Source organism: Pogonomyrmex barbatus, unplaced genomic scaffold (genome assembly GCF_055798465.1).
Source record: "Pogonomyrmex barbatus isolate J1 unplaced genomic scaffold, ASM5579846v1 scaffold6, whole genome shotgun sequence".
Classification (NCBI taxonomy): Eukaryota; Metazoa; Arthropoda; class Insecta; order Hymenoptera; family Formicidae; genus Pogonomyrmex; species Pogonomyrmex barbatus.
This window is the reverse complement of record NW_028297160.1, coordinates 1606300-1625031: the sequence shown is the minus strand read 5'-3', so window position 1 is coordinate 1625031 and position 18732 is coordinate 1606300. Positions and strand designations below refer to the sequence as shown.

General features: G+C 45.3%; 1 long non-coding RNA gene across 1 annotated transcript in view; it reads left to right on the top strand.

The window, feature by feature from the left end:
• Window positions 1-473: 473 nt before the first annotated feature.
• The window catches only part of LOC148935079 (uncharacterized), a 58535-nt gene continuing 40276 nt past the window's right edge, over window positions 474-18732 (top strand). The window contains exon 1 of the long non-coding RNA XR_016140733.1: window positions 474-1343. This is a non-coding gene — a long non-coding RNA (uncharacterized LOC148935079). The remainder of the gene's footprint in view (window positions 1344-18732) is intronic.

Sequence of the window (18732 nt, the reverse complement as noted above, 5' to 3'; positions counted from 1 at the left end):
AGTCGCGACTCACTATAAACATCATATTAGAACTAGTTCCGCCTAACAGGAGAAACTCTAAAATTGATCGATTAAGATAGAGATTATTTTTTAAGAGCGATAACTTACATGTCTCTCAACTTCCAATATTGAACTTTTAATTGATTCGAATTATTTTCCTATATATATATATTCTAATATGCACTTTCACTCCATTCGATCTTGACGTGATATTTTTATCGCTTCATTTATCGCTTCTATCTCTTTTAATATATAATATCTTACGCTTATCTTTCTGCGTAACGATGTGTGTTACACGTATCATAGTGTTATTAATCGTTATTCGTGTATTGATTCGTATGACATGTATCGATACGACAAACATAATCAAAATTATCAAGTGCATAAAAATACCAGAATGAGATATAACTCGTTCCACGTATCTGTCGAGCATTCAAGGAGCGTTCTGCTAAAACGCTTATTTATGCATTTCTTGAAATCGTACTCTCCAGCTCTCCAATGGTCGTCGAGGCGCTCGAGCCGACCTCGTCGTTCGAACTCGGTCAGAATTTCTAGGAACATGCTCCTTACTCGCCGCACTCTTATTTATCAGGACAAGAGGCGAGAGGCGGTACAAGGAGGAGGGGGGGGGGGGAGAGGGGTTGCTCTCTCTCTCAACCGCCGGCAGCAGGACGGTCGTGAGTGCCGGTACGCTGCCGGCGACAGTGAATGACTGCGCTGCACGTGACACGAGACTGACAGGTTTATGCGAGCGCGCGTGTGGGAACATAAAAGGGAACACGTAGCTAGCTGCCTGCCTGCCCGTGATGTACGTCTGTTTGTGTAAGTGACACGGAGTGAGTGAGTGACACGTCTCTCCCTGGCAAGTCTCGGCCCCTTGCGTCCCTCCCGGCCTCTCGTACTCCTCGCAACCCCCCCCCCCCCGCTTCGTCGCCGTTTCTACGCGCCGCGCTGCTCGTGCGATCGTACGAACGCTGCTCGTACGAAACGCGGACTTCGACGAGCTTGTCCTCTCCTCCGTCTCTCCCCTTCCTTCTCCCTTCCACTTCCCCCCCCCCCTCCCTCCCTCCCTCCTTCACCCCTTGTGTTCTCCACCACTTCTGACACGGTAGTTCTCGCGCCGGTCTTTGTTGACTGTCGCGCGGCTGACGTCATGCCGTCGCCTGCACTTGACGTCGCCGCGAGGTTGCAAAGAGCGACCGGCGACCGAGCGATCTCACTGCTCCCGATTCTGAAGTGCCGGTCGCCAATTCGGACGTCGCGGGCGTGGCAGCGATCGGACATCCGCTCGTCCACCACGGCATTTGCGATCTTTGTCGATTAATTCGGCAGTCTAATAATTGGTGAGAATATATATCGAGTATTTTTGTTAAAATATGTTCCGCCGAAGAAAACTGATATTTAATAGAAATAAGACACAATGAGGATTCAGTTATATCATTATTGACATAATCATTGAACATTAAATTATCCGATATTTGTTGATATAATTATCAACGATGAGAGAAGAGATTTCTAACTCGAAAATGCCCTCTTCCCCCCCTCCCCATATGTGTGTCTTCGGAAACCTATGTACAGAAGTTATAAATTCTACGTGCACGTCCAATATCCGAATAGATCGATTCCACTCGCATCGTCGTAAAAGAAGATTATTGACGTAACTTTGCGTTTATGGGCATCCGTCACACAGATTAAATCGGCGACGCAAGACTCGTATTCGCGGATGCTGAGGTCGGTTATGACGATGACAGGATATTATCCCCGTTGAAATCCATTGGGCGGTCGACGAGGTAGTCGGTCCGTGTCGTGATACGCCTTAAGTGCATCCCGACGATGCGTTTACGGCCCCGCGGGATCGCGATGTCCGCGTAACTCGCGCCGGTATGCGTCTCCGATGTCAATCCGCATTACCTTTTCTCACGTTAATGAACGACCGACGAAAACGCGCTCGCCGCGTTGCATCTTTCTGAAATGCCTTCTTGCGTCTTGACGACCAATTAGTGTTTCGCAAAAGTGCGACAGAGACAAAGCGGCAAGAGATCCTCGTCCAAGTGGTTCGTCTTTGTTCGCTGGTATTAAGATCTCGAATATTCTTGCCGGGACGACCAATTATCGAAAATCGCTAATTATAGCATCCAATTTTGAGCTACGCCGACATGCGTGAATGCGATCCTTTTTAATATGTGGTGCGACGAGCGTGCGACAATTGGTATCGATTGAAATAGAGAATTAGTCATATGTATTTATGTTGCGTAGAAACACGACACGACTCTCACTTGATAGTCAATCGACTATAACATCGATATAATTAATTTTTATAGCGCTAAGTGTTAACGTAAATGGATGGTATTGCGACATGATAAAACTGTAATGGAACAATGTAGTACTCGTGTCAAGTGGTGCATATCGCGTGCCGTGAAACGGTTGCCGTGCGCGTATTCGCGGAAATATTTCTATGAATCTCCGTTCGGCTTTTTTCTCTTTGATAGTCAAACGAATTTTCAGTGCAACAAATGTATACCCCGTTTTTGAATTAAAAACGACTTTGATTACATCGCGTTTGCAAGAAAAAAAATGCTATGATCTTTTTAATCTATGATCGATTCATGTCGGTAATTATCATAAATCTGTAACGGTCGCTATCGGATTCAATATTCGGCAATTTCTTCAGTTGTAATTGATGACAATAAGCAATATCCGCATAAAGCTTTACGTGTCGTTCGTTCAGTATGCGGCGGAGATGAGTTTGACGTATCAAAAGTCCAAGCAGCTGAGAAATCTGAGGGCTTCACGCCTGGCGACGTCGCCGCTAATCTCGATACGACGCGACACACTCGCGCATCCAATAAAAACTTATTCGCTGTCGAGATAAAGGAAGTGGGAGCCGACGGTGACAACTTGTTTTCCTACGTCGCTACTCCGGGCAGATTTACGCCTTTACTTTTCGGTGCGGTTGCTGTCGATCGGAAGATGGCTCGCGGTTACGCCGTGTATCCTTCCTACGTTTCATAATTATGTTTTTATCTAGGCTGCATCTCTGTACGACCGCCGCTCGGTACAAGCGAAATTTTAAACGTGGCGCACTCTCGCACGTGATACGCATGATTAAACGCATTCGCGAGATAACGACTGGATTTTAATTAAGCGAAGACAATTAGCTTTTTCAATTGTCGCGCGAATTCATGCGGCGCGGCGGATCGAAAGCGCGAAAACCCAGAGGTGGCGAGCGAGAGCAGGACCGACCTGGGAGAATCCAGAGGGAGGTGGCGAGAGGGTAGAGACGAGAGGTCGAAAGCTCGGCGTTGTTGAAATTTACGCAACGGCAACCAGCGACCTTTCCTTTACTTCCATCTAATTCAAAACTATAAATCGAGGGCGTCTGTTGTATGTATGACGGCGGGCTGGCGTGAACCTGCGAGAGCTTGGGGAACGAACGAGTGAGCGAACGAACGAACGAGCGAGCGAGCGAACGAGTGAGCGAGTGAGCGAGCGAGAGGCGGAAGGAGAAAGAAAACCGGCGGCGGAAGAGAAGGAGAGCGAGAAAGAGTGGCAGCAAGAGGGAGAGTAGGGCCGGGGAGTGCGAGGGGGGGGGGGGTCTGCAGAGCCAGAGTAACGTAACAGATGCTGCACAATAAACACCTCCCGTCACTTCGCTCCATAAATCGCGCGGCGGGCTCCTAGAAGAAACATTCAACCTCCATCTACTCCTCATCCTCCTTCCGAACCCAGCCACCATCCCAGACATCCCCCCCGCCTTTCGTGCCAACACGTCGCAGCGTGTTCATCCATGGATAGCACGAATCGCGTTAAAGCCCCAGAGGACGGAGGTAAATCAACCAACTAGCGATTTTCTGCATCTCCGTGTATGGCGTTGCGGGATGCGTATCGAGGATGCTCGTGCGTTTACGCATATTCTATTTACGTGAGCGATTATCTCATTTTTTGCTCTAAATAAATGGAAAATGTTGAGTCGGTCATGATGGAATTATAACGCTTGGCTATTTAGGGAGGTAATAATTATTTTATTATTATTATTGTTATTGTTATTATTATTATTATTAGTGGAGGAATTAAAGTTCTCCGCACTAATGCAATGCAAATTCGGATTTTTATCGAAGAATTTACCATCAGAATTTTATGATAATCAATTAAAAAGTTTCAAGAAACAAAATTTTTTTACAGCTATTTCAAATTCCAAAGAATATACGAAAAACTGTTTTTTGTGCAGGATACATAATAAAATTTAGAAATTTAAATATGAGTCAACAAATTGTATGCCGGCATTCCTTTTGTTTAATCCTATATAATTCGTGTAAAATTAATTTGCTTCTTGTTATAATAAAATGTTGTACCGTAAAAATGGGATTAAAATGAATAACGCGAGCGGCACGCGCGATTATTCGATGTTCAGAAACTTCAACACGTCGTATGTAAGTAAAAAGGTAAAGGAAATGGAACGATCATTTTGATTAGGAGTTCATTAATTTATTTTCAACGAGCTTGCTAACTTCCTTCTTTGCGCTTTTTTACTCGAGTTTTTTTACGATTTCTCTCTTTCTTTATTCTTCCTCGCCCTTTCTCTCTCTCTCTCTCTCTCTCTCTCTCTCTCTCTCTCTCTTTTCGATTCAACAGATCCAACTTTGTCTTCCTACCTTCTTCGTGGATTTCAAAGTAGGGCGCTCGAGGTGAGGGCTGGCGAGTGAGCGCGGTCGGCCACAAGATTTACAAGAGCGGAGGCCTCGAGGGTTACGACTCGTTATTATATGCTTTAATTACAGCTCGCGGTAATGAACTATGTTTAACCGTAACGTGGTAGGCTTGGCAATAAATTAACGGCGTGGAAAATACTAAATCACAACTTTGCCGATGCTGCCGAGTAGATAATCGGACGCCGAAACAACTGTATACGAACGTGCAGCGCGACGCCCACAACGAACGCATCTATATTATGCGAGCGCGCAAACGAGCGCGAAGCACGTTCGTTTCGCTCGTTTCGTGATCAAAATTATCGGGAGAAAAACGCAACCGGGGAAATTGGAGCAGCGAAGGTGAATCGCGCCGTCACGCTTCCTCAGCTCCAGCGTTCCACGGCTAACCGACCGGACACTCTCGCGTCTTCGGGGATTGAAAGAAATAGAGGAGAGAGAAAGAGGCTGACGTCCCGAGGAAAGGGGAGGTTACCGAGTCAGAATTTATCGGTCTCTAATTAAAGACCGCGTTACCATCGAAAGGAGGGCGCGATTCCGTGCAGCGATTCGAATTAAACCCTCAATTCCGGGTAAGGAATATAGTCTCCGACCCGCGCCATCACCTACATAGCCTCTTGTTTTCCTGAGTCTTCCACCGGCCATTTGTCTCTCTACGCAGCCCGCCTTAAGCCGTTCGATCTCGGCCAACGCTACGTAGCAATTAGAAATATCTGTACATCGCATGCGAGTCGCGCAAAAATAGAGTTATGCTGCGAGTACATGTATAATGAAATTTCATTCTCAAAAGACATAACTATTTACGGATGCTTCACGCTTGAAGAATTTAACAAAAAAGTACTCAAACGACAAGGCCGAGGTAAAATATATGGACTCTGGATATGAAGCTCAAGGCGAATAAAATCGTTTTCCTTGAAAAGATTATTTTTGGAAGAAGCAATTACGCAAACTTGTGCAACTTGTAACATATATGTACTATCGCGAGAAGGGAAATGGTTAAACGTTGTAAGGCCGAACTTCTGCATCGCTCGTAAGACTGGATGTCTTTCGAAGAACGCCCGTATGTTATATCCTCGTTACCGAGGCACGCGTCAATTGGGATTTATGCGTTTGGAATTGCGCGGCTCGCTCGCGCGACAGGCCCTCTCGCTCTCAATTTTCGCGTCCGTTCGCCTGTGTGCTGTCACGAGGACCGAATTCCTCGGCTGCCACCTTCGAAATGAGACTTTAAAGCTCGATGTGTAAGCGCGTTTCCTCCTCTCCCGCCTCCCCCCCCCCCCCTGTCGTTGCTCTCGAAACAATCACGACACAGCACGCGAGTTGGTGCGAGTTTAATGCAATCGCGACACGATAATGCGGAGGAATGCGATATCGCGGTGGGGCCTGCCCCCCTCTCTGGCTATGAGAAACGTGCCCCCTAGCCCGGCCGTGTCTCGGAATAAAGTGAACGTTACCACGTCGGAGAGGCAGAGTCCCGCGGCGTGCTCACGCGATAGCTGGCGATTATTTCCTATTATTTACCTTATTATTTAGGTCCGTGAGACTGGACAAGTCCGAGGAGATGGAGGGGTGGGAGGGGGAGGGAGACGTCGAGGGACGAGGGAGGGACCCCGCGGAGGTTAGGGGCAACCGTGGCCGCGCGCGGCCGTATTGATCTTATCCCCCGACATGAGAAATGCCCGCCGGTTTAATAAACTCCCGGGACTTATGAAGCACGTCAGGGTGATTCACGGCCGCCTCATTGAGTCGTATTTATACAACCGCGGCTGATAGATTTATGGAGGACAGCGCAGCGTGGTCCCTCCTGTCCCCTCCGTTCGTCCCCCCCCCGTTCCCCTCCCCGTCCCGGCATCCTCCCCCACTAACCACTTTCCCCCTTTCGGTACCCCACCTCCTTCTCGTCCTGCATCTTCTCCTCCCCCTCCTCCTCCTCCTCTTCTTATACCACCACCTTCTTTTTCCGCCACACTCTCTCGTATTATCGCGCACGTACACGTGTTCAGGAGCAACACGCGAGTATTCCATTTCACATGGACGTTGATCGTTCATCTATGTGCGCATCGGAGCGCGAGGGGAACGGTAACAGACGGAGGATCAGAGAAGACGCGAGAGTAGAGAAACGAAAGAGAGAAAGGAAAGACACATGGACGAAGCCATAGCGGCGACGAACTGGCGAGGCAGGGTGGAAAGGAGAGTAAAGAAGAAAACGGAGGGAGAACGAAAGAAGGGACGAGGTAGGAGGGGACGGGTGGCCGTTCGACGAACATGGTGGACCGTTCATGGATGTCAGGAGAGGCCCATGGCGTCACACATGCACCTCACCTCGCCATCCGGGCGAGAGCAAGCAGCCTTATAAAGTAGCCGGGCTACGATTTAATCCGAAATTTATTTCCTCCATTAGTAAGGGCTTGTCTCGGGGCCCCGAGCGCGTGAGTGAGAGGCTGACGAGGACGACGCTGCCTTCTCCGACACCGCCCCGCTGCTCCCCGTCTTGTCGTATCCGATCCTCTCGCGCGTCTTCTCTTCTCTCCTTTCTCTCTCTCTCTCTCTCTCTCTAGTGGGAGCGTCGGAATGTGCGCCGGTGCATCGCAAGCACACCACTACATTATGACTCCTATATCGCCATCTTTATTATATCCGCGGCGCACCGGTGTCCGCGGTCGCGTTTGACAAGCATCGTTTCTTCCTATCTCGTCTTCTTCCCTTTTTTCCTCCCTCTCCTTCTTTCTTTTTCTCCCTCTCCCTCTCCCCATTTTCTCTCGCGCGCGGAGAAGACCTCTTCTTTTTTGGCAAATCACTGCCGGTGGATTCAAGGTCCCTCGAGTGCGCACCTCGAGACGTCGCGTCGCGTCGCGTCGCGTCGCGTCGCGCCGCGCCGCGCCGCGCCGCGCCGCATCGCGCCAAGGATCGCTCAATGGAGAACTCACTCGAAGAGATCCCTTCGGGTGTCCGTTCCGTCATGACGCGGATAGTCGAGGATTAACATGCCGCCATAACAGAATGCCGCATCGCTAGGTTTAACCTCTGCTTTTATAGTCACTGCTATTTGTAACCGCGTCACAATCTTGACTCGTCTTGACTTTCTCTTTTTTTTATCTTTCTTTCATTCTTTGCTATCTACAATCTTTCTCAGTCGAAGACTTCCTCTTCAATTATTTCATTCAATCTTATCGAATTAATATTTCATTATCGAATTAATATTTTAATTTAATATTACTTACTGAAAGATTTGGTATGCATTTTCTTCCATATATATCTTATTATATTAATTTCTACATTTATCTGATCTTATATTTATGACTTTTTTCTGTTTAATACTTTAAATTAAAAACACTAATGAAATAAACAAGTAAATACTTTGCAAAACAACTACCGCATTAATACTTACATTCATCTCTGTATTAAAAAAAAAAATTATTTTTTCATCTTTGAACTTATCCAACGATACTTATTTCAAACAACACGCCGAATTTTATTACTCTTTCGCGTTCTGATAGACATCAAGACATTATAAGATAATAAGACAAATTCAAGTATCTCGGAACTGCAGGATCTCGCTGTTCTTCAACGATAGAAGTTTACTGTTGCGACGCGCGATTATTTTCATTCACTGTTCGACTGAAAAGGCGTATGAGGATGAAAAATGAGAGCACATTACGTAGACCATAGACGGAGGCGCTGCGTAAGATACGCATCGTCCGAACCGACAAATTGCCTTCCCTCTTCTTTCTGGAGGATCGGTAGTTTGGTAGGGTAGGTAGATGCAGTAGGTAGGAAGGTTACGTGCCGAGAGGTCGAAGGGTGGGGGTTGACGTCTCAGTCAGCGAGAAAGAAAGGGAGAGAGGGCGAGGAAGAGGGGCTGACGTAAGAAGAGAACGAGCGAAAGACCCGGGTACATGGCCTGGCACGATCTTGCTCGATCTTCTTCCACGGTGATCGTTTCATCCCCTGGGGGGATCGAGGTGGATAGATCACTTTATTACGTCAAGCAAGCTGACGTTACATTAGACTAACGGAAAAAATTCCTTACGAGTGTAACTAAGCTCATGAATGAGAATTTTTAGATACAGAGACTGCCTAGTTAAATATGCAGTAACATATAATTAAATTGTTAACAAGCTAGATGTAATCATTAATAACATAATAATAACATTCTGCGGATAACATGAATAGTATAAGGCTTAACCAGAGGTTTATAAAGATGTGTAATAATTAAAATGATGAAACATCAAACTAGTACGATAAAAAATATATTTATTGAAATAACTTGAAACTTATAAAGTTATCTTTATTCATTTTGTTGACATGATTAGAGGCCATTATAACAATATCTGAAAAATGTGAAATAATTAAAAAGAATCTGTATATTATCCAGATAAGAAATGTAAGAAGGCATAAAATCGACTGTGCGTGAGTAGCCGGCCTAGTCGGGATTGTAAGAGAAAAAAGAATTAAGGGGCAACAAGTGGGTGATCGCTGACCCTAATTCTTCGAGAACCTACGGGGGACAGTACGTTCAATAGAAGAGGAGGGGGGGGAGAGCTTAAGATCGCGACCCGTGCATTTGTGTATTACAATGGAAGCGTAAGTGGATAGGGTCGAGACCTCGCGAATCGCGGCCATTATGTACAGCATAGAGAGAACGGGTACAAACAATCGCCGACTGAACGGCGGATCGTAGGAGTCTGTCGGCTCAACCGCGAAAACCAGTTTGTTCGCGTAATATTGGAACGGATTCGATTGTGTCGTATGTCAATGGTCCGGCGAACGCGATCTAAGAATGAGTGGGGAGGACGCAACGCGCGGGGAGGAACGACGGCGGATGGAGAGAGGGCACGATATTACGTAGGCGAATTAATCATTCGTTAAGCAACGCCGTCTTGTCGAATGCTAATTTTATCGGTTTGTCCGCGTCAAACGCCATTGTTAACGAGATTAACCGCGCTTGCATGCGCGCGTTATCAGCGACGGGGGATCGGCCATGAGACCGGCCAGTTTCCCAAGATGTGACAATTAATGACGAAATACACGCGGGATATAAATCATCGCGGAAGAACTTGAGATACCATTAAGCCTCGCGTGGATAATGCGCCGCTTTTTTTTTTTTATTGTTTCCCGATGACTGCGGGAGCGCTTCATCGGCTGCGCGTCCTTCGAATCTCAATGACGGTCAATTGAGGAAATCGTATCGCGAGAAAGAGCATTCAGATATATTTTTCTTCTTATATTGCATCTCTTTACATCGCGAAGGATTCCTTTAGTTTACAGACAGCCTAAGAGATGGCGCGAGCAGGAAGATGATAGGACGAGGATTGTGAAAGATTTCAAGATCACAAATTTGTGTTCAATCGACATCACGTGGTGATAAGCCGTTCGATTATTGTAAAATAATTATTTAAATAATGTAATTTTACAATACACTAATTTCTAATTCTGCTATTTTAGGATCGAATGATGGGAAAATTGGGATAAAAGATTTCCGTTTAATAGTTTCTTGAATTTATTGAACTTATAATAGAAACGTTATTACGTTTTATTTAGATTATCTTAAATAACATGATTGTCTTTCAAAGTTTGTCGCGAACAATAACAACGAGACACTATTGCAAGACACTCTCTCGAGCCTCGTGACGCTATAACGATTTAGTTTAGAAACGTAATCGCAAGGCAAGTTATGGCCATTGTTGCGATTCAGTCGCATTGATAAATGATAGACTGACGATCAAGATTACTTATTTCTGAAAGGCTCTTTATCCGTACGGACGTCGCCGTGATCATTCTTTCAACGAGAGCCCTGCCGTCAATGCGCACTCGCTCACGAATGGCCTCGATCGCCGCGAGCCTCGCGAGTGTTTGCCTTCCTTTGTCGTCCTTTTATTATCCAACCGCGAACTCATGACGTTCGAACTGTAGCGATGCTTTGTCGGCTGATCGGCGAACGAACGCGGAATACGTTCGAGGTTCGAGAATGAGTCTCGGCTTGGCAAAGGTGGTGACGAGGTGACAGGTCAGCGACCGGGAGTTTCACCTGTTTCCCCCCTGATTTTCAAGCATCACTTTTTGATTGAAGATGGTGTCCCGCAATCGAAATACTGTCTTCCTCTCTCATTCTTTGACTGTTTCCCGAACCTTGCTCCTCGCTTATACTCCTATAATGCATCGATGATCCCTACCTCCGCACACGCACGACCACAGGCTGACATTCGTTTCGTTGTCACATCCTATCATGCTCGTATATATGTGGCGTGTTCGCGTGTGCGCGATGGTCACTCGCCATAAATCAGATTCCCGTGAGATAAGTGCCGCCTAGCTGCTTCTCTCCGTCGAGTTTTATCGCGGGCGTACCGCCGCGTGCTAATTAAACTGACGTGAAATAATCGCGGCCATTTCACGATTGATCGTTGATCGAGCCCGTCCGAGAGCTCGTCTTCCACCATTTCGCCCCGAGAGAATGCCGGATCCTCTGCATACTTCACGATTTTTTTAAGGCCCGACGACGCGACGCGACGTCACCGTTAATCCTAGAAACAGTCCCACGCTTATTGCAATTCCGGTGTATTCGATGATGAAACGATAACGACGTGTTACTCTTTGTCGTTGGGAAATTAACGGTGACAATCATCAGGAAAATCCGTAATTGCTGGAATTACCGCAGCTTTGCGCGCCGTGATACAACGAACGTATCCCCGATGAGATGACTGGAGTGATCGAATGGATGCAAATTGCTATTGACGTCAGAGAATACTGATTACATTACTACGATATGCATATCGTTTTAATATAGCCTTTTAATTGAATTCTTTTTTAGTAGGATTTTTGACAACTTTGAATCCTTAAAGCTATTTTTACTTGTTACTTTTTAGAGATATTGTTATACTTATTTCATATAGTGACGAGGAAAATTATAAATCGATAAGCTTTTCCAAATCGTATATACATATACAACTTTTTCAGAACATACATCTTATTAATCTCTGTAAAAATTCATTATTGTATAACAAAAATATTACATTTTATCGATATTAAAACGTATACTAATTTTAACTTTTTTAAAGATAATTTAGAATCAATAGCAAATATCCTGATAATTTTGTCATGTATTTAAAAAAAATATATACTGATTATGTTTTCTCTTTCGCGTAATTTAATGAAGTGTAGAATTTTTAGAAATTAAATTTATCGAGAATCTGAGATAGGAACCTAATATCTTTGAGGCAAGGCCGAGCGCGCGAGCCGACTGGTTACAGCGAAGTGTTTCCACGGCAAAGGTAATAGGAAGAGATCGAAGTAGGGGTAGGCTACCGCCTCTGGATTTATGTGATCCTCCACCGCGTAGGGAGGATCACAGCAAGCGCCTTCACCGGCTGAGGTATAAGACTTTGTGGCTGTGGCGCAATTCCTGCGCGTACGTATATACTGCCCACTCTCCCCCTCTCTTTCTCTCTTTCTCACACTCGTATATTATTTCGCCTGGACGTGGATAATTACAGACCGTGCGAGATGGATGTGTGTCGGACGGTACCGCGTTATCTGGCGTCCGCCCGCTTACAGAGCGTCTCTTCTCTCTCTCTCTCTCTCTCTCTCTCTCTCTCTCTCTCTCTCTCTCTCTCTCTCTCTCTCTCTCTCTCTCTTTCACTTTAGACTTATCCCTCTATTGTCTATAGAGGTTATCATGTCTGACGCCGAAAATATGTGCTCGCGAACGCCTCATCGAGCACGAAGACTCGCGGAAACGCCCAGGCTTATCGCAGATTTCTCACAGCAGGAATGACATCGACAATGATTACGTTAGAATGATTTAAATTTGAGTTTATACATATAATATTTGTATTAACTAATATCAGCGTTATAGTAATTTTTGTAATTTTTTTTTAATATTGTGTGTGGTGTAGTAATTTAAATTTATGCCGTAGGTGAAAAAGTAGTAAATAAAGATTTCTTTCTAGACGTATTCCCTGAAAGAAATTTAATCAGATGGCTCGGCAATTAATCTAAAACGCGTGTCACTGTCGGTCACTCGAAAATTCGTTTTATCGCTTAAGCTCGTTGCATCGTAGGTCCACATCCCGGCCCGTCTTAAATGATTCAGTCCCAGATCAAAGATAACCGCGTGTGTGTAAGTTGTAATCGTGGCATTACCGTGTACCTTTAATGCGAGCGATAAAGTAGATTTTATCACAATTATCGCTGTTGTTTATTACTCGGGCTTGTAGTCTAAGAATAACAAACTACTTAGCTCGCAGCGATCGTAAAGCGACGGTACTACCTAACGACATGCATTGTAACAGCTGTTTCCTGTAAGTTCTATTACAATCACTTTTGTGCCTAGTCGATTTATCGCAACGCTATGGCTGTATTATGCATGGTCCGGCCATAATAGCGTAAGCGACAAGTAGCTGCGAACAATCGCCAGAGTCATACCTACCGTTTGCATTGCACTTTTTCTCTCTCTCATAGAGTAACTCAATTCGTCATACGCTTCAAACCAGATCATACCATCGGGTTTCATGGATGTATGGAATAAATTAAATTCCACTAATATTGCAGCTCTTTGAAGCCGTGCTCGTACATTCACTGTTATACATGTCGTTGTTCGAGATGACAAATAACAATCTTTCGAATATTTTCCCAAGAGGTTATCGAGCACCACTTTCATGGGAGTCATCGTCATTTCGTGGTACACGCGTACATAGGCATCTCTCTCGCGCCATAAACACATCGTTTTAATCGATCGCTTCGAAATCCATTGCCGTCGTTCAGGATCCTCGTCGTTCTTTCTGCTTCGGGAATAGTTAATTTACGGTCCGCGCGGCAGGGATACCGGTAGCAATAAACATTAATATCGTAGTGGTATCTAACACACGCGAAATATATTCAATATCAATGCACGCGCTATCTCCGCGCCGCGAGATGGGCGAATCCCGTATCTAAACAGCGCGCGAACATCCCGCGGTTCTAAAATATGAAGTGTCTCGGTGGTCCTTAGTTCGTAATCAGGGACGTTTCATGTCGCGTTGCTTCACAGTACGGCGCAATCACGGATAAGTCGTACTTATCGCGGCCAATATCTTACATTGTCAAAAGTATAACCCCGCAGTCTCGCGAGAAATTTATGCAAAGTACTCGACCGTGTAATTTCCATTATTGTAAATTCACGGACCAGCCTCGAGGCGGATATCGGCATGTTACGCGCTCGTATGGCGATTATTTACCGCCGACTTTGGAATCGTTGAACTGTCGATGAGGAATTTTGTCGTTAACTGTCCGCGAGCAGAACTCCGCAGTTTTACCGTATATTAAAACCTTTATTCCTCGCGCGGTTCTACATGGCAATGTACTAAAAGCAGATAAACTTAAAGGGACGCGAAGCCGCGTTTGCGATGCTTTTTGATAAGATTAACTTAACCCAATATACGCGCATAAAACGGATTAAGAAAAAGTAAAAGTAAAAGTAAAGGATCTTTTCACTCGCGAACTATTTTTTTTTTTTTATCAATTTAAAGATTCTTTCAAGCGCGAATGCCCGACAATTTTTCTATATATATAATTATAAATATTATAATTTTAAAGAAGACGACGTAAATACACGATATATAAAGACGATATATATAAAGAAATAGCTTTTTTATTATCGCAAAGAGAAACGATTATTTCCTACTTTTAATATCAGTGATGGTAGTAAAATACTACGACTATAAACTTGATATAAAGCCGAATCTCGTTTTTCGTCAAACGTATCCTACTTGATGTCATAGAAATAGACGCATGTCCCATAGAGTACCACGAAGCAAGTCTCGGACGGTCTATCGGACTCTATTTAAATATACGTCAGCTCGGTGAGTTATAGGACGGGCCATGTGATTTGTGACAAACTCTCTACCATTAATTACCGTGCAGCATCTTTTCTCGCCCTTACTCTCCCGTAGACGCACACACATACACGCGTACATATACGTACCATAGCTACACGCGGGATACGACTATCCGGGCGTCGTGTACTCGACGACTCCGGATACTCGGCTTCCTCGACTTTTTAATCTCTCCATTAATTGCTTCTCTCTAGCTCGCCACCCTCTTTTACTTGTTTCTTCTGTCCTTCCTTTACTGCGAGAGATTCAGCCCATATCTAAACACTTTGAATATTTGGTAAGTTGAAAATTAATCAATCATAATTATGGGAATTTCTAAAATTGTTTTATATGCAAGTCTCATGCTGAAAATTGTTCTAGACTCAAGATGAAAACTGTGAAAAAAATAATTTTTACATTTCTTTTGACATGCGATACAACAGGTTTAACAGATACGAAATGTAGTTTGAAATTTTTACGAGACTTCAGATCTGTAACAATAGAAAATTAATATTCAGATTTCTATCGGGAGTCTGCGTGCGCGCGATATTGCGAATAAATGAAGAGAAGAGCGGGAAGGAGATCGATGAGAAGAAGAGCGATTGCGAGAAAGAAGGGATGGTGATTATGCAGGTCGTTTATTCGATAAAGGCTCGAATACCGCCACCGCGTGAGGGTGAGGATGACACAGGGTGAGATCTATGGCCCCGTAATATTCTATGAGCAATATTTACGGCCGCTGAGATAAGTGCAAAATGTTTGCGCTTGACGAGGCAGCCAAGCTTCGCTTGCAGGATCTTTTCAAATAGTTACGAACGCCATTTACGATAAAAAAATGTCCTTTCGAATTACAACTGGCCTAGTTTTCTGCAACATTACATTACGAGACGAATTTTATTTTAAAGATACTTATTATATATAAAATTAAAACTTTTTCGGTAAATCAATTTACAAATATGATCATAATTGTGAAAAAGATGTAATTTGAAAAACTTAAAATTTTTAAGTCTGAATATTATGTAATACCGTTTGGGCTGCTTGTATATATTTGAGCCAATTATTAATGGTTAAGATAGATAATATCGTAATTTGATGAGAACGAGGATATAACGGAAATTTACATTCCGTATTTATTTTCCGTAAATAATAAATAGCTCAGGGTATTAACGCATATGCGCAGTTACCTCGCGCGAAACAGATAATCGTTCACGAATTTCGAGGTCGTCGTTGGGCTACTTCCTAATCTGCGAAGCAACCGCAAAATCCAGACCTACGATCCTGCCGAGTATCGTACAGGACGGGACCCAGGTATCCTCATCCTCCGCTATCGAAAAGCTAGTATTTATAGCTCCATTAAGGCCGGGACTAAATCATCGCTGCAGCCACAACTTTGTTGTATCCAACCTGGGCACTGCCCATCCGATACCTTCCCAAGCCGCGGACCTCTTGTCTAATATTTCGTAGCTATGGCGTGGTCGACTACACACGCCTGTATATTTCAAGTATCGATATCGAGGTTGGAGGATGAAAATTTTACTGCGTCTCCTTCCAACGGCACGGGGAGGCTCGAGGATGCGCGGAGGAAAACTAGAAAAGTCCTGTGTCCTTCGATAGAGGTCGTCCTTGGTTTCGCGCCACGGATCGCTTCATAAATGTTCCACCAACGATTACGATAATTCTGAATTAGCTCATGGGAGAAATTCCCGATTGCCCCGACATTATCTCGTCTCTCCGTTATCTCGGACGGTCTATTCAGCGGCTGTCAAACCGGGAGACCTGTTTATACCGTTCGTTAAATTCCTATTTAATTGCGAACTGCCGACAAGTCTAAAAATGCACGGACACGCGCTAATCTACAACAACACGGCCGTGTCTCCTACGAGAGCAATTTTCGCCGGGCTCGTGGTAGATTCGTCCCGATGACGCGTCGGTGGCAGGATATCGCGGTCCATCAGATTGTTTAGTGTCGGCGCGGTCGTCCAACAGGGCGGCCCCGTCAACGGCATACATTATGGCTCACATTTACTTCGAGTTACACCGGACCGAGCCTCGGAGTGGTACATACGGCCCCGCAACTCCGTGGGGCCGGCGAACTTCTTTTTGGTGACTGCGGGATCGGTGCAACGCGTCAGCATTCATTAGCTTGGGCTCTTATCGCGGTGTGTCCTCCTTTCTTCTCATCGGGCGAAAGCCCGGAGAGAGGGAGGAAGAGAGGGGGGGAAAGAGAGAGAGAGAGAGAGAGAGAGAGAGAGAGAAAGAGAGAGAGAAGGGGCGAGTGAGATAAGAGAAAAAAACGAGAACGACAATGTCTCTCACCCGTCGTCGGTTCTCATTCCTTCTTTACGGTCCGTGACTGCCCCTTTCGTCCGACGTGATTTATAATTGTATTTTCATCTACTCTCCTAAATCGGCCGTTGACTCGTAGTAAATGTAAATACCATTAGGTTCGGACTAGGGATCATTACCATTAAGCGCGTCGGTCGTCGGCTGGACAGACGGACGGTCGTTGTTGCGGCTAGCGTAGCGTGTACGCGGGCGTGCTCCGCCTCGATCGAAGAACGGCCCTCGTAACATAAAATGCTGATTTTATTTAAACGCCAACCCCCTTCTTCCCTGTATCCAACTCCCCCCCCCCCTCCCCCGCCCCCTCGATCCCTCTCGCTCTTCGCTCAGCAGCCGCCGCTGTATTTATCGCAGGGCATTCCGAGCGGACGTAAGTATGTCGGTCCACGGTACGCCCGTTAATAATGTCCTTAATCCTCGAGCCCCGAGCTCGGCGGCGATTCTGCAGCTCTCCCGACCGGCTTTTTTGCATATACCGCGTGTGCAAAAGCATACACCGGGGCGGGCGGGCGGCGGGGCCAAATTCTCGCTTTCGGGACGGTTTTTCGGCGGTTCGCGATATCTACTTTACGACCATTCTGATTGCGAGTGTAGGCAGGGAAGACGATTGCAGCGGCCTGGACGTTCCATCGGGTTCGACGATATACAGCACGTTGACATATGAACGAAAAAGAGAACCATTCAAAACACGCTGGTATATACAAGGACCAGATAGCGGACTGAGTTCGTTCCCTGTGGCAGGCAGGCGAGCGGGCAGGCGTGGATTGTCGTATTTGTCGTACTTGGAACGATGCTAGATTACGGAGGCGGATGGAATGATCGCTGTTTGGCTGTTCGGCATAAAACCGCGGGTTGTAAATAGAAGTGAAAAAAGCCGGGGAGGTGCCAAATAAGCGAGCGAATGGTATTCAAATTCAGACGGCACGGACTGCGCTATAAACTTTAACGCGCTTGAGTTTCTGATGTGAAAAATACTTTAAATTCTGAATTTTAAGAGCGCGTTAAATCATTGTTTTTTCATCAAAATCGTCTACGATGTTTTGATGATTTGTCTAAAAAAACTAACGTGTTCATACTAAAACTGGCAAAATTATTTAAAGTATAGATTTTAATAAAAATTCTCTTCTTGTAGTTATTTAGCATTGTAACATGAAATAAAAATGACAATTTAAAACAAATCTATTTTTTTTTAAATTAAGACGTCTTGATAATTATAACATTTGCTTCTTATTACAGTATTAAAAGCGAAAATTGATCTCTTCTTCGTCTCGCAAGTTCTGCGAATCTAAAGCAGAACATTTCGTCGGTTTGTGGTCAAAAACGAAGATCTCGCCGTAAGAGCGCAGGTAGGCCGAGGTGCGGAATGTCTTTTCTCGAGAATTTATACAAATTAATTAAAAGGACCAGTAAAAAAAATGGTACCGGACTGTCTAATTACTCGGGTGCGCCTCCCAGCCTTGGTTACAAAAGATGGAGTCTGAGTGGTGGCGACGACGTTGAATCTTACGGGGTTGTACAACAGTCGAGACTCGACTGGCAGCGGCGAGGGGTTGTGGGGGGAGGAGATTTCAGGCCACACCGAGACAACCGGGGCTAAACAGCCATCTAAATGCATCCGAGGTGGCGCTCACTGCCATTACGGCTGATGGACGCTTATTGACGCACGCCCTGCCAGCTAAGGCAGAGCCTCTAGCAAACCCTCCAGCATCCCTCGACGAAGCATCCTCTCTTTCTCTCCCTCTCTCTCTTTCACTCTCTATCTCGTCTCTTCACGTTTCGTTTCCTTCCTTCTCCCTACCTGCTTCCTTCCCATTTGCTCACTGTCTTTGCCCCAA